Below are 15,488 nucleotides of genomic sequence, written 5' to 3' on the forward strand. Positions count from 1 at the left end.
CCCCCTCTGTGGCTATGTCAGCAAGACCTCCTTAGCTTTTCACTATGCCTCTAGTGGACATTCAATTATATGAAGATATAATTTATATGATTTCTATGTGTTAGAAAGTTTAGCAGTAGGCCTACAACAATAGATCAAACATACTATAGCGCAGTGCAAATATTTGATGGCTTAAAGGATCCAGATTCTGGATTTACAGCAGCAGCAGTAGCTTCCATCTTTTTAAAGTAAAAATTTCAAAGAATTTATTTGTATTCTGTATTTACTACAGAATTAGTAGCAATATTCCTAGCACTTCAATTGCTAGAAGAAGTACACCCTACAAGGTCAGTGATATGTACAGGCTCGCTTTCAGATATCAATAGCTTGTCAAGTGGAATATCTGTAGCAAGACAAGATTTGATATATGAAGCGCAGAGTCTATTTAGAATAAGACAATCTGGATTTATTGTTAACTTTTTGTGGGCACCATCATATGTGGGTATTAAAGGTAATGAGGAGGCAGACCATCTGGCTAAACAGGCTTTGAAACATTCACACATTTACATAAAAGTGTCATTAAGTAAAACAGAATTAAATGGAATTAAAGTATTACACACTTGCATCAGATTCAAGAAAAAGTTTGTCTAGAAAGAAAAAACATTTGGAAACAGGAAAGAGGATTGTGATAGAGTGTAGGGCGGGCTGGGTTGTGATTCTACACACCTGGCCCCTTATCAGGCTAATCAAGCCCCCGTGAGGGATAAAGGCTGACTGCGGATGGTGATGCGACAGAGAGAGAGCTGTCTGTCATGTGTTTGTGTCTTTGGTTAAGTTTATAATTAAAATATTAGTTATTGTCAAGCTGGTTCTCGCCACCTCCTTTCCATTTCCCTCTTTACACTGGTGCTGAAATCCAGGAAGGAGGATCCAGGCATAGTGGAGTTCTCGCCACTACCATCCACCCCAATGGAGCAGCCGCAGCCATCTGCTAGGGGACAGAGGAGGAGCCCGGCCGCCTGGAAGCGGAGGAATGTCCGCTGACTGCGAGGGGAGAAAGGGCTCCTAGCCGACTGCCTGGAGCGGTCAGGGCCGCTGCCAGGTGCGGGGAGAGACCCCTACCAGCCGATAAATGCGGCAGGGTTAAGAGAGAACCGCTGACCACGAGCTGGGAGGGGCTCTTGGCTGACCGCCAGGAGCAGGAGACTGTCCGCCAGGGGCCGGAGGACTGCCTCCAAAGCGCCCAGGAAGGTGTGGCTATCGTCCGTTAGAGGGTGGAGGAGAGGCCGAGGACCAAGCTATGGTGTATCGGAGAACCGGCGAGTAAGTGTTTCTTTTTCTCTCCTCTCTCTCTCTCCCACTGCCGCTCCGCGTTGGCCTTTCCCCTCTCTTTTAAATTTTACAGTGTTTTTTTGTTGGGGGTACTATACTGTTTCAGGAAGTACCCCCTATTTTAATCATTATTGTTTCCCTCCCCCTGTCTCCTCCCAGATTCAGGAAGGCAGGGATGACCTGCCAGCACACCCTCTCCCAGGAAAAGTCATGCCAGGGGCTCCCCAGCCTGTGAGAATGAGGGAGGAATGTGACAGGGCGGAGGTCGGGCCGGGTCGTGATTCTACACACCCGGCCCCTTATCAGGCTAATTAAGCCTCCGAGAGGGATAAAGGCAGACTGCAGACGGTGAGAGAGAGCATTTACGGGCAGCTGTCCGTCATATGTTTGAGTCTTTTGGTTAAGTTTATAATTAGAATATTATTTATTGTCAAGCTGGTTCTCGCCTCCTCCTGTCCATTACCCCCGTTACAAGGATGTTTCTAGAATGTGTATTGGACATTGAGCATTAAATAAGTGTTTGTACAGAATAGGGAATCACGAGAATGGTAAATGTGGTCAAGAAGGATCAGTAGAACACGTTGTAGGGTTTCTTGGTTTAGGTTTGGGGAATGTACAATTAATATTAATGATTGTAATCAATGATTAATCATACGGTTTGAACCAGATACCAATACATTCTAAATTGCCCCAAAACAGGGGTTATATAGCCCAAAAGTCTGCTTCAGATATATATAGATAATTAAACACAACAAATTATAATTAATTAGGAATATACATCCTATGCAGACAGGCTGTATTAATTTTCAGAACACCTTAATGGAATTAACCCGTACCGCAACCAACCAGTTCGTCCAGCAAACCACTTTGCTTGGTACTCTTGATCAATTCTCCAGAAGGTTTATTCTTAGTATAAGCCTACTTAATCAAAGCACGTTAACTTACTTTGATAATATCAGCTCGTAGCTTTAGATCGCACATTAAAGAGGCTTTGCTTTATGACCAACAAACAAGCGTATAATTGGGTTTAATACAAGGAACTAGGATATATCACTACACTTAAACAAACATAGAACATATTTAACAACAAACATTTAACATAGAACAAACAAAGTAAAACAGTAAGGAAAAATAAAGAGATTTCAGGGATAGCAAACTTGTTACAACAGTTAAACCTTAAGAGCCAGCAAGGGAATTACACACTTTAACGCATTTGAATTTAGATGGAATAATACTTGCAAAATGGACCTTTGTGTCGCTGAACAAGGCTGCGTGTGTGCGTGAATGTCCTCGTTGCGTCTGTGAGCTGGAGGGTTTCTGTTGGTGCTCCCCGAGCGTGGAATGCTCGCGGGAAGTTCAAAGCATCTTAGGAGTAATGGTTGAAACTGAGAGAGAGTCCTTTCACCCGGAGGATATCGGACTGATCTAAAAACGTAGAGTGTTGAGCTTTGTCCGGAGACAAGAAAAAGACTTATATATTCGTTATAATTCGTTGTGTTTAATTATCTATATATATCTGAAGCAGACTTTTGGGCTATATAACTCCTGTTTTGGGGAAATTTAGAATGTATTGGTATCTGGTTCAAACCGTATGATTAATCATTGATTACAATCATTAATATTAATTGTACATTCCCCAAACCTGAACCAAGAAACCCTACAATGTCATTATCAAATGTGATGCATATGAAAGAGCTAGATAACTGAAGCTTTAAGATCTCTGGGAGTAAATAATGTGTCACTTCAGGTTTTGTTAGGAAATGGCCCAAAGCAATCAAGAATTTATCAAGAATTATTTAATTACTTAAAAGATACAAGATTAATCAATAGAATATAAGATAGGTGTTTTGTGTGTGATTCCCCTTCCCAACCATTTGAGATGTATCCAGCTGCAGACCCGTAGCACCAGCAGTTTCAGAGCAGCAGCACCAGAACCACAGCCACAGAATGGAAGTGAGAGGTGGAGCATACCTTCTAAATGGAGTCGCGCCATCTATGGATTGGAGCGTAATTTTATTTTATTACATGCAAAACGTCATACTTTTAAATAAGGCCACTTTTCAGTTCGACATGTATCAGTTAGAAAGATACAGTTAGGTACAGTACAATAAGCATTTTAAAACATTATTCTTGAGTAATATTATTGTATAATGTTATCTGTTTCATTGTATTATGTGAGTATTATTTCCTGTTCGTGATGATAGAAATAATGTTTAAAGAAACTTATGGGCATTTAATATGAAATATATAATCACAACATTCAAAATAAAAGTTTATTCCAAAGCCAAGAACATGTGGCGCATGCACTTTTCTATATTTCTAAATATAGAAATGTAACATTTCAATAAAAATATAACTATAATACAACTAGATATTATTATAAATAAACAAAAAGAAAAAAAAACTTCATTTTAAAAGAAACAAATCTAACTTTATACAACAAATAATTTAATTAAATTACTCAAATGAACTCTTAGGCCCATTTTGTCATGACATTCCTGCAAAAATAACTCCATTTCATCTCTGAACAAAATGAAACGTGAAGGGCTATTTGGGAGCTTCTGATTGTTCCAGGAGATTGTTGAGGGCCTTTTCCTTCTTCTCTTCATCCACTGTAAGGAAAAGAGGCTCTTCCACTGGGCCCCTGAGCAGATGTCTGTTGGAATGGAGCCATTTCACAGCTTCTGTCATGTGTCGGATTACTGGGAGATCCTTCATTAGAGAATGTTAAAGAAAATTTTTATTTTATTGTTTATTATAAATGTAATATTTGCAAAGATATATATATATATATATATATATATATATATATATATATATATATATATATATATATACACTGATATATATGTGTCTATATTTGAGACATACCTCACTGCTGCTAAGCGTAGCTTGTTCTCCACTTGGAAAGGCTTCTTGAAGGGGTTCTCTTCTGTAACATACATTTCTTGGTTAATTTAGAATTGGTCAGAAGGTGGTGCAAATGTAATTTTGGGCTGGAGGCAATGTCCAGGATCTACCTTTTAGAGAAAACCCCAAAGTTCTCCAGAAGAATAAGAGTCCACCATATCCGTATGTTTGGAAAGTTGCACTGGAAGACAAAAATATAGAGAAATCTTGAAATGTCAACTGCTACAACATCATAACGGTCAATAACTTGAACTGTAATTACTTACAGATGTAAAATCAAAGGGTGCTCCCAAAAAAAGATGTATTCTGTAAAACAACAAAAATCAAGAATATTCTCTCCGTAAATGTCATAAATAAAACATTGCTTCCTTGTTCCTTCTTTAACAACTAAAGAAGCACATTGGTTTATTTATTTCAAAACATAATTTGTCTCACCATCAACATGAAGGCTCCACAGTCCACACCACTCATTTGTGGGGGGACATCCTAAAAAAAGAAGCATGAGATTAAGTGTAAGGGTTTGACACTTGTGCCAACTTAAGCAGATTCTTTATAACCAACCTTGTTTTTCAGTAGCATCCATGTGCCACGCTGTCATATTACTGCAACAAAAATACACAAATAATAAAAAATTATCTCTTAATATCTAAAATTACATTGTGTGGCACAAACCGTATGAAGCTCCGAATCCACAGCAGTCACCAGTATTTGGGTCTTTCTTGTAACAACTGAACATGAAATTGTTCAGCCATGACTTCCTGTTTCACAGGGGTATAAATATGAGGTGACACAGGCCAAATTCCCTTAATCATCAATCATAGTGTGTTAGACTAAAGAATATAGTTAAACTCTTCTTCAGCGTTTCAGTCCTTCATAAACGAGATCTTTCAAGACATGTTGCACCAGTTCCTCATCATTTACATTGATGATTTGTTAATCTACTCATGTAACATATCTGAACACACAGACCACGTCTCCAGGGTGTTACAAAGACTCAGAGAACACGACTTGTTCGTTAAAGCAGAGAAGTGTGCCTTTCATCGTTCTTCTGTCTCCTTTTTGGGGTATGTCTTGTCCGCAGGAACGATGAGGATGGAAAGCAACAAGGTGGCAGCAGTCCAGTCCAGTCCTGGCCGGAGCCTAAGACGTTGAAGGAGCTTCAGCGTTTTCTAGGTTTCGCTAACTACTACAGATGCTTCATTCGAAACTTTGGGAAGATTGCTGCACCACTCACTGCTCTGACACGAGGCAAACCCAAGTCCCTTACATGGAACACTCCTGCTCAACATGCCTTCCAGGCTCTAAAAGACTCATTTACCAGTCCCCAGTTCTCAAACAGCCCGACCCTACTCTCCCTTTCGTCGTGGAGGTGGACACATCTGAGATAGGTGTTGGAGCTGTGCTCTCGCAGCGACATGGGGCTCCCGCTAGACTTTACCCTTGTGCCTTCTACTCCCATAAGTTGTCTTCCCCAGAGCAAAACTATGATGTAGGAAACAGGGAGTTGCTGGCTATTAAATTAGCCCTCGAAGAATGGCGTCACTGGTTGGAGGGTTCGAAGTTTCCTTTCGTTGTCTTGACCGACCATAAGAACCTCGAGTACATTCGTTCAGCCAAACGGTTAAACCCCAGACAGGCCAGATGGGCAATGTTCTTCACTCGTTTTGACTTTTCGGTAACCTTCCGCCCAGGCTCAAAGAACACCAAGGCTGACGCTCTGTCCAGACTCTTCAGCAATGGAACTAAACCATCGGAGCCAGATACTATTCTCCCTGCTTCGTGCCTAGTAGCCCAAGTAAGGTGGGAATTGACGGAGTCTATACTACAAGCTCAATGTAATGAACCCGCACCTCCTCAAACTCCCCCCAACAAGATATATGTGCCTGCCATGATTCGCCCTCAGCTTATGCAATGGGTACATACTTCTCTTTGTTCCGGCCATCCTGGTATCACCCGTTCTACAGAGCTACTCTCTAAGAAGTTTTGGTGGACCTCTCTTAAGGACGATGTCCATGACTATATCCTTTCCTGTCCCGTCTGTGCCGTCCAAAACTCCTTGCAACCTTCCCGCTGGACTCCTCCAACCGTTACCCATACCCGATCGGCCGTGGTCACATATAGCCATGGATTTCATAACCGACTTACCACCATCTGATGGTCGCACCGAAATCCTGGTGGTCATAGACAGGTTCTCCAAGATGTGCTGCTTGATCTCGTTACCCGGACTACCCAATGCTACACAGCTTGCCGACCTCATGATCAGTCACATGTTCCGTAATTTTGGCATCCCCGAGGAGATTACGTCTGACAGAGGGACCCAATTTACGTCTCGATTCTGGCGAGCCTTTAGTGACAGACTAGGCGTTCAACTGAAGTTCTCCTCTGGATACCACCACAAATAGGGCTGGGACAACGCGTCAACGTCATCGATGACGTCGACGCAAAATATGCGCGTCGATTCGTCGGACCCAAAACAAAGATGGCGCCGGCGAGTAGTAGCAACACGAGTGGCTACTCAGACTATCAGAAGTGCAAGGCGGCATGCACTCGTTCCTCTAAAGTATGGGAATTCTTTAATTTAAAAGGAAACAATTCCGTGATATGTCGTCTTTGCAAAATGGAGATGGCCTTCCATTCTAGCACCACGGCAATGCACTAGCATCTGAAGAGGCACCACCCGGGAGCAGATGCAGATGACAGAGCACCGTAAGTTTTTTTTCAACTCCCCACTTTGCACTCGATGTTCGAGTAGGCTATAATACGTTGTCGACACCTAAAGTTTTCGCTTATAGCTATTAATAATGCACTTATAGCTATGAATGTCGTGAAAAATACATAGAGGACACTGACAACGTGCTGACAGACAGGACCAAGCAGGTAACATTTAATAAAGTCTCAACTTTCAAATTTGGTGATTCAAAGAAAATTAAACCATAAATAGGCCTACTATTTTGTGGCTCTTTAATGTGCCGTGACAGATTGCCTCAGTTAAAGCTGCTCGTGAACCGATCATCTTTTCCTTGGTTAATTTATAGCATCAAATAGGCTAAACATGAATGTAGCCTACATCAGAAGGACTGTTGTTTTAACCGCGGAAAGATAGTCAGTACAGTAGCCTACAATCCATTATTCAAATTCAAATCCACCGACGTTAATCTTCTCTCTCCTGACTACTTTGTCGGACAGAAATGGCGTATTATGATTGATTGATCAGATCGCCAGTCAATCAAACTCCCGGCAAATGTTTTTTTGTTTAACATTTTATACACCCCCGCCCTCGGTTAAATGTGTTGCTGGATCTTGAATTTTGTGGGGCTGTTTTTATGCCAGAGGTCCTGGACATCTTGTTCATATACATTACATCATGAACTCTATAAAATGCCAACAGATAAAATATCAAAACCTGACTGCCTCTGCCAGAAAGCTTACAATAGGCCCTGGTTGGATCTTCCAACAGGACAATGATCCAAAACAAACATCAAAATCATCACAGAAATGGCTCACTGACCACAAAATCAAGGTTCTGCCATGACCATCCCAGTCCCCTGACCTGAACCCCATTTAACATTTATGGGGTGAACTGAACAGGAGAGTCCACCAACATAGACCTCTGAATTTGAAGGATCTGTAGATTCTGTATGGACGAATGGTCTCAGATCCCTTGCCATGTGTACTCCAACCTCATTAGACATTATAAGAGAAGACTCAGAGCTGTTATCTTGGCGAAGGGAGGTTGTCAATAATTATGGCCAATGCGTTTTGGAGAAACAAATATATTTAATAATGAGATATTTCCCCTGTTTCAATTGTTTTAATTCAATTAAAGGATCAATTTGATGAATTTTTTGAATGAAAGATCAAAAGTCTAAACAATGCAGTTTTTTTTTCCACAGGCTTCTATTTACCTATTTACCAAGAGTGCCAATATTTGTGGCCACTACTGTAAATAACTAATATTGTCATTATTTTCATGCTTTTCATGTTTTGCCAGAAGGGTACTGGTAGCCAAAGCGAGCCTTGATTCTTCCAGGGTTGTAACCAACATATTATGGATTTATACAAATGAACATTTATTATAACAAATTATAAATTGGAAGATGTAGGCTATCATCATCCTGTACGTGCTAAACTCAAATGTAACAATTTATCAGTAAATACAAATTATTCCTAAAGGAATATTCTGGGTTCAATACATAGTTAAACTCATTTGATAGTATTTGAGGCATAATGTTCATTACCACAAAAAAGTATTTTTAGACCAATTTGTCTTAAAAAAAAAAAAGCAAAAATCAAGGCTATAGTGAGGCACACTGTGTTGCATTTAAATGCACTGTGTTGCATTTACCCTTTTTAAGTTTTCCTTTTATGTCAGCATAACTAAAAAAAACATTGTTAGATATATAAATTGTATCAGTTCATTCAATTTTATTTACTTTAAAAGGTATATGTCACACAAATAAGATTTAACAACTAATAGCACATTGTTTTAAATTAACATTTATATTATGGTTTCTTTCTACATAATTTAATTGGCTCCAAGAAAATTATGACTGAGACCAGCCATTAAATTTAATTCCCCAAAGAAGTGCAGTGAAAGGTGTGTGTGTGTGTGTGTGTGTGTGTGTGTGTGTGTGTGTGTGTGTGTGTGTGTGTGTGTGTGTGTGTGTGTGTGTGTGTGTGTGTGTGAGCGTGTATTTATCACTTTGTGGGGACCAAATGTCCCCATAAGGATAGTAAAACCCGAAATGTTTGACCTTGTGGGGACATTTTGTCGGTCCCCATGAGGAAAACAGCTTATAAATCATACTAAATTATGTTTTTTGAAAATGTAAAAATGCAGAAAGTTTTCTGTGAGGGTTAGGTTTAGGGGTAGGGTTAGGTTTAGGGGATAGAATATAAAGTTTGTACAGTATAAAAACCATTATGTCTATGGAAAGTCCCCATAAAACATGGAAACACAACGTGTGTGTGTGTGTGTGTGTGTGTGTGTGTGTGTGTGTGTGTGTGTGTGTGTGTGTGTGTGTGGAAATTAGTTGTCACATCTGGCCTAGATCTGGCATGGCTAAACACATGTGGGCCAAACTTTCACCATATATGTTTTGCCAAAGCTTTAGAATTGGAGGGAATTTTCTCTTGGGTCACATGGCCCTGATGACAACTTATAGCTGAGATCCATGTGTGGCTTGGCAAGCCATGGAAAATGTTAACTTGTGGTTGACATTTGGTTTATACTTGGACAAAACACATGTAATCAGCCTGTTCAACAATGCCATTGGTGGTTCTCATTGTTGTAGCATCTTATTTCAATTCCTATTGGTGGAGTCACTGCAGCACCAATTTAATTACTGGAGAATGGACATTTTTCCCACTCTTTTCTATCCTGACACATCCTTAAGTAGCTTCACTTGTGTTAAGTGTTTTAAGTTTTTTTTTCTATCTTTTACTGGTATTTTAAGATATTTAAAATATATATATATCTGTACCAGATTTGGGCCATCAGTACATTTCTGAGCCAGGCCACATTTCAGCTGTTTATTTGGGCCAAAACTGTGACAATGGAAATTTGCTGACTGGGCCTATGGTGACTTTACATGAAACAACTAGTAAAACAACATGAATAAAACTAAAAAGAGCTTAAATATCTATTAATTTTTAAAAACAAATAATTAAATGCCCACATAAGTTCCTTTTGACCAAAGAAACATGCATACATTTTTCAAGCAGGAGGGTTTATGAGTATTCCTACAACCTCAGTTCGGTACCTAATCTTTGTTAGTAGTACTTAAAATTTAATTGTATGAAGTTTTAAGCCAAAGAAGTTCAAGAAACTCAATTATTCAGTTATATTATTACAGTTATTTATTTATATACCCTTTTCTCCCAATTTGGAATGCCCAATTCCCACTACTTAGTAGGTCCTTGTGGTGGCGCGGTTACTCACCTCAATCCGGGTGGCAAAGGACAAGTCTCAGTTGCCTCCTCTTCTAAGACAGTCAGTCCGCACATTTTATCACATGGATTGTTGTGCCCCATTGAGAGCGAGAACCCCTAATCGCGACAGCGAGGAGGTTACCCCATGTGACTCTACCCTCCCTACCAACCGGGCCAATTTTGGCTGCTAAGGAGACCTGGCTGGAGTCACTCTAGATAAGAACTTGTGACTCTAGGGGTGGTAGTCAGCATCAAAACTCACTGAACTACCTATGCCAGCTATTACAGTTATTCTTTAGAACAGCTCACTGACCTTTTCTGTTTAAAGTTTTATCCAGTGTTACAACTTTGTTACCATGATGTAATGCCGTAAACCATCTGTAACACGCAAACGACCGTAAAAAAATTTTAACACACAAGTGAGACAATGTAAATGCTTTTACAAAATTCTAAGCTTAAGCCTTTAAACACTCCAAAAATTGGCCCAATTCACTTCTATTGTAGTGCCTCACTGTAACCTTGATTTATTTATAGAAAAGGAGATTCATGAAATTTATTTTTGTGGTTATCAACATTATGCCACAAATGATGTAGATTGAGCTATACCTAGCATTGAACCCAAAATGTTTGGGGGTATTCCCCTATATGTGTGTGTATGTTGTCATCACTGAAACTGTCAAGTTGTCCTAATTAGACGGTATTTGAAATGTAAAGTTTTGAAATCAATACTCAAATATCTATGTTCCTTGAATTTCTTTGGCTTAGAAATCCATAAAATTAAGATTTTAACACAATTAAGTGAAAATTTGAGGTGGTGGGGGATACCCATAAGCCCTTGCACTTGAATCATTTAATTGATCACGAATGATTATTACCTAAATAAATCTTTATTATTGAACTGCGCTGATGCATATGACTGTTCAAACAGTGTTCTTTAATAGCTGAACTATCCAGAAGGGGGCAGTGTTTATCAATCATCAAAGTATAGAGAAGCTTAGGTGATTCTGAATGCTGACTCCTAGTATGGTTAGGGATGGATTTATAGAAAGGGACACATGACTCCCTACAGACTAAAATACAAATCACTGATTTTTGAGATAAGGGAAAAAACATGTCTTCCATACATAGTAGAGTTTGTTAAAAAAAAATCAAGAAATTAATAATAATAAAAATACTGTAAAATTTTAATCTAAAGGAAATGAGTACACATGGCATTCATTACTTAAAAGTTTTTTTTTTAAATGCATGCTCAATACTTGAAAGCACAGTTAACCTGTCTTCAGCAAGAGGTTACAATGTTAAACTGCCAAACAAATTATCTAAAGATGCAACAAATTCATAAATATCAAATGAAAAGTATTGATCTGCAAGATATCAAACAATACATTCAGTAAAAAATGTTTTAAATTATGCAAGTATAAACACCATGGGACCACGCAGCCATCATACTGCTCAGGAAGGAGATGCATTCTGTCTTTGGAGGAAAAGGGTTGAGGCTTGCAAGTCGAAGAACACCATCCCAATCATGAAGCATGGGGATGGCAGCATGTTGTGGGGTTGCTTTGCTGCAGGAGGGACTGGTGCACTTTACAAAATAGATGGCTTCATGAGGAAGGAAAATAATGTGGATATATTGAAGCAACATCTCAAGAGATCAGCCATCAGCCAAGTTAAAGCTTGGTCACAAATGGGTCTTCCAAATGGACAAATACCCCAAGCATACCTCCAAAGGTGTGGCAAAATGGCTTAAGGACAACAAAGTCAAGGTATTGGAGTAACTGTGAAAAAAGGCCTGACCTCATCCAGATAGAAAAATTGTGTGCGAGCAAGGAGGCCTTCAAACCTGACACAGTTGTACCAGTTCTGTCTGGAAGAATGGGCCAAAATTCCAGCAACTTATTGTGAGAAGCTTGTGCAAGGCTACCCAAAACGTTTGACCCATTTAAACAATATAAAGGCAATGCTACCAAATACTGACAAATTGTAAACTTCTGACCCACTGGAAATGTGATAAAAGTAATAAAAGCTGAATTAAATAATTCTCTCTGCTATTATTCTGACATTTAACATTCTTAAAATAAAGTAGTGATCCTAACTGACCTAAGACAGGGAATGTTTTCTATGATTAAATGTCAGGAATTGTGAAAACATTTGTTTAAATGTATTTGGCTAAGGTGTATGTAAACTAAGGTTAATTATTTTAGGTAAACTGGAGAAGATCCAGTGACTGTTGGGTATGCTAGCATCAGAGCCTTGAACTTGATACGTGCAGCAGCTAGCAACCAGTGTAGAGAGACAAGGAGTGGTGCAACCTGGGCTCTTTTTGGTTTGTTAAAGACCAGACATGCTGCATTCTGAACCATTTTCAGAGGCCTAATTGTGCATGCAGGAAAGCCGGCAATGTGAGTATAACAGTAATCTAGTCTACTATAGATATGACAAGTGACTGAACAAGAAGTTGTGTGGCATTTTCGGAGAGGAAGAGTGATTTTATCCAGATGTTGTAAAGTGTAAATGTACATGATTGAGCTGTTTTTGAGATGTGGTCAGTGAAACTGAATTGCTTGTCGATGGTTACCCCTAGATTTCTCACCGTTTTGGAAAGTGTCATTGTAGATGAACCCAGATGAACGGTGATGTTGTGCTCAACAACAGGGTTGGCTGGAAAGAAAAGGAGCTCGGTTTTCGCTTGATTGAGTTGCAGGCAGTGATCCTTCATCCAGGCCGAGATCTCAGCCAAACAGGCTTAGATTCAAGCACTCACCATGGGACCATTGGACTGGAAAGACAAGTAGAGCTGTGTATTATCAGTGTTGCAGTGGTAAGAGAACACGTGCTTGAATGATGGGTTCCAGTTGATGTTGTGTATATAGAGAAGTGGTCCAAGCACTGCACCCTGAGGTACCCCAGTAAGTAGCTGATGTGACTTGGACACCTCACCTTTTAAGCCTACCTTGAAAGACCTACTTGAGAGATAGGACTTGAACCAGCCATGCACAGTTCCTGTGCCCAGAGTAGAGAGGGTGAACAGGAGAATCTGATGGTTGTCTGTGCCAAAGGCTGCAGATAGGTCCAGTTAAATATGGACGGATGATCTGGAGTGGTATGGCTCATCAACATGATTTCTATCAGCTGTTTCTTGTTACAGTGATAGTGGGGAGAGGCCATAACACTCCGGAGAAGGAGAGAGGTTTCAAGTGTAAAGCGTTGGTGTTTGATCTAATGAGTGTTTATGATCTGTATGTTTATGTTGAGAGTGAATTATTGACTGAATGAAAAGCAACAAAAAGTACCTACGCTGTACACAAAAGGAAACGAAAAAAAAACCTGACATAAAGCGTGTCACTGCTCCCCGCCTCCTAATTTCCAGAACCCAATCCTGACGTGACCCTGATGTGATATTCCTCTTTCCTGCCTGCAACTTTCTTTTGAGTGTCTTTGCAGAATGTGCTTGTCTTCCCTTAAGGGGAAAAGGTGATTTGGAAAACAGCATGGACATTAAGTCAGTATCAATTAAATGTGTTTGTACAGCTAGTGCTTTTAATAATACATACTGTTTTATAGTTGCATTACAGAGAACATTGAACTTTTGTGTATTATATTTATAATGTATGTCCAAATAAATATGTTTATTTGTATTACATGTAGTTCTTTTTGAACAGAACAGTTTATTGTGTGGCTGCTTATACATTGTTATTTCCTACACAAGAACAATAAATTCAGTATCAACAGTATCAGTTCAGTCAACACTAAAAACATTTCATGTATAGCATTTAGATATGGATATTATGTATGTAAACTAACAATTATAAAGCTAGATTGAGCTTAATACACAGTCATCTCCCACAAAATAATTGTATTTTTTTTCCGAAGAAAGTCCTGTAATGCATGAGCATCCTGCTCTCTGGACCTCTCCTGTATCTTCAGTAAGTACATAATCTCGGCACAACAAACTCTCCAACTAACAATTCAAACAGGTCATAAAAATATATATTTTCAACACTCCAGATGTAATGGGAAATATTTGATCAAGAATAAATATTTTAATAAGCTCATTTATAATAATATTTTTAACTTCTTTCAGTTCCCCTGAAAAGGTGCATTGGTCAATAAACATTGGTTAAAAATTGAGTGATCATGCTCTGCCCTTTTGCCAAGCTCAAATCCTCACTCTAGCCAGGCCTGTTCATTGATTGACCTTCTTTCTTGTTGTGAAAAAGAACGACCCACATCAGTATAATGAATAAATATTAATTTACAGAAAGGCCATGACAATTGTGTACATAAAATATTAGCCTGAACTATCAAACTGTTGAAGTGAAGTGGTTAATACTGGACTGGTAACTAAAAGGTTGTAAGCTCAAACATTGCAAGGGTGAGTCTTTGAGCTATCATAATTGTATTGCTAGATAGGGGAATGTCCTGTGTAATACAGTAAGTGTAGTGTACAATGGGGCTAAAGGCTCCCGGTAAAAGGCTTTGGTTTTATTTTCTCTCAAGCACTAAAAAGTGTCAAAACCTACCACAGCACTTTCCTAAACACCTGTATGTCAGTATACACTGCAAAATATTACTGATCCACAAGATCACTGTGTGTAAAGTCTGAAGTTTTTTGGGTATTAATTAATTAGGTAGCTATTGTATATCCTGGAAATTATCACATTTATTTTTAGACAAAATACTTATTTGTAATTTACAAATTTAAAGATTAAACTTTATTGTCATTGTGCAAAATGCAAGTACAGAGCCAATGAAATGCAGTTAGCATCTAAACAGAAGTGCAAACAGCAATATGTATATATATATATATATATATATATATATATATATATATATATATATATATATATACTTTGCACACTAAAACAAGTATATATATATATACTTGTTTTAGTGTGCAAAGTTATGAGGTAGAGACCAGCTCAATGCAAATGTCTTTGAATACAATACAAGTTGCAAATGAAAAACTGAAGGTGCATTGTACAGAATGAAGTATAAATATGTAAATGTATTTATATGGTCGGTGCCATAACAGTGCAAGCGGCATCAGGAGGTAGAAGTTATGTGCAAGGGAATGTCCAAGAAAAAAAAAGTGCAAATTATGCACTCTCTTCTAAAGTTGTTGTTTTGAAGAAGATCTTAATTTGTTACTCAAAATAATCTTGCTGTCTTAAAAGTATTTGCATAAGTTGACAAATTGTGCCCCATTATCTACACTATATCAGTATAACCCCCCCTGTGGGCCTTTTGCCCCAAATGAGGGAGACTTTTACCCCAGGTTATGGATAAAAGGCACCCTCGCAACCTTTTTTTTTATTATTATTATCATTTATTTA

Source organism: Xyrauchen texanus, chromosome 11, assembly GCF_025860055.1.
Source record: "Xyrauchen texanus isolate HMW12.3.18 chromosome 11, RBS_HiC_50CHRs, whole genome shotgun sequence".
In the NCBI taxonomy this organism is placed as follows: Eukaryota; Metazoa; Chordata; class Actinopteri; order Cypriniformes; family Catostomidae; genus Xyrauchen; species Xyrauchen texanus.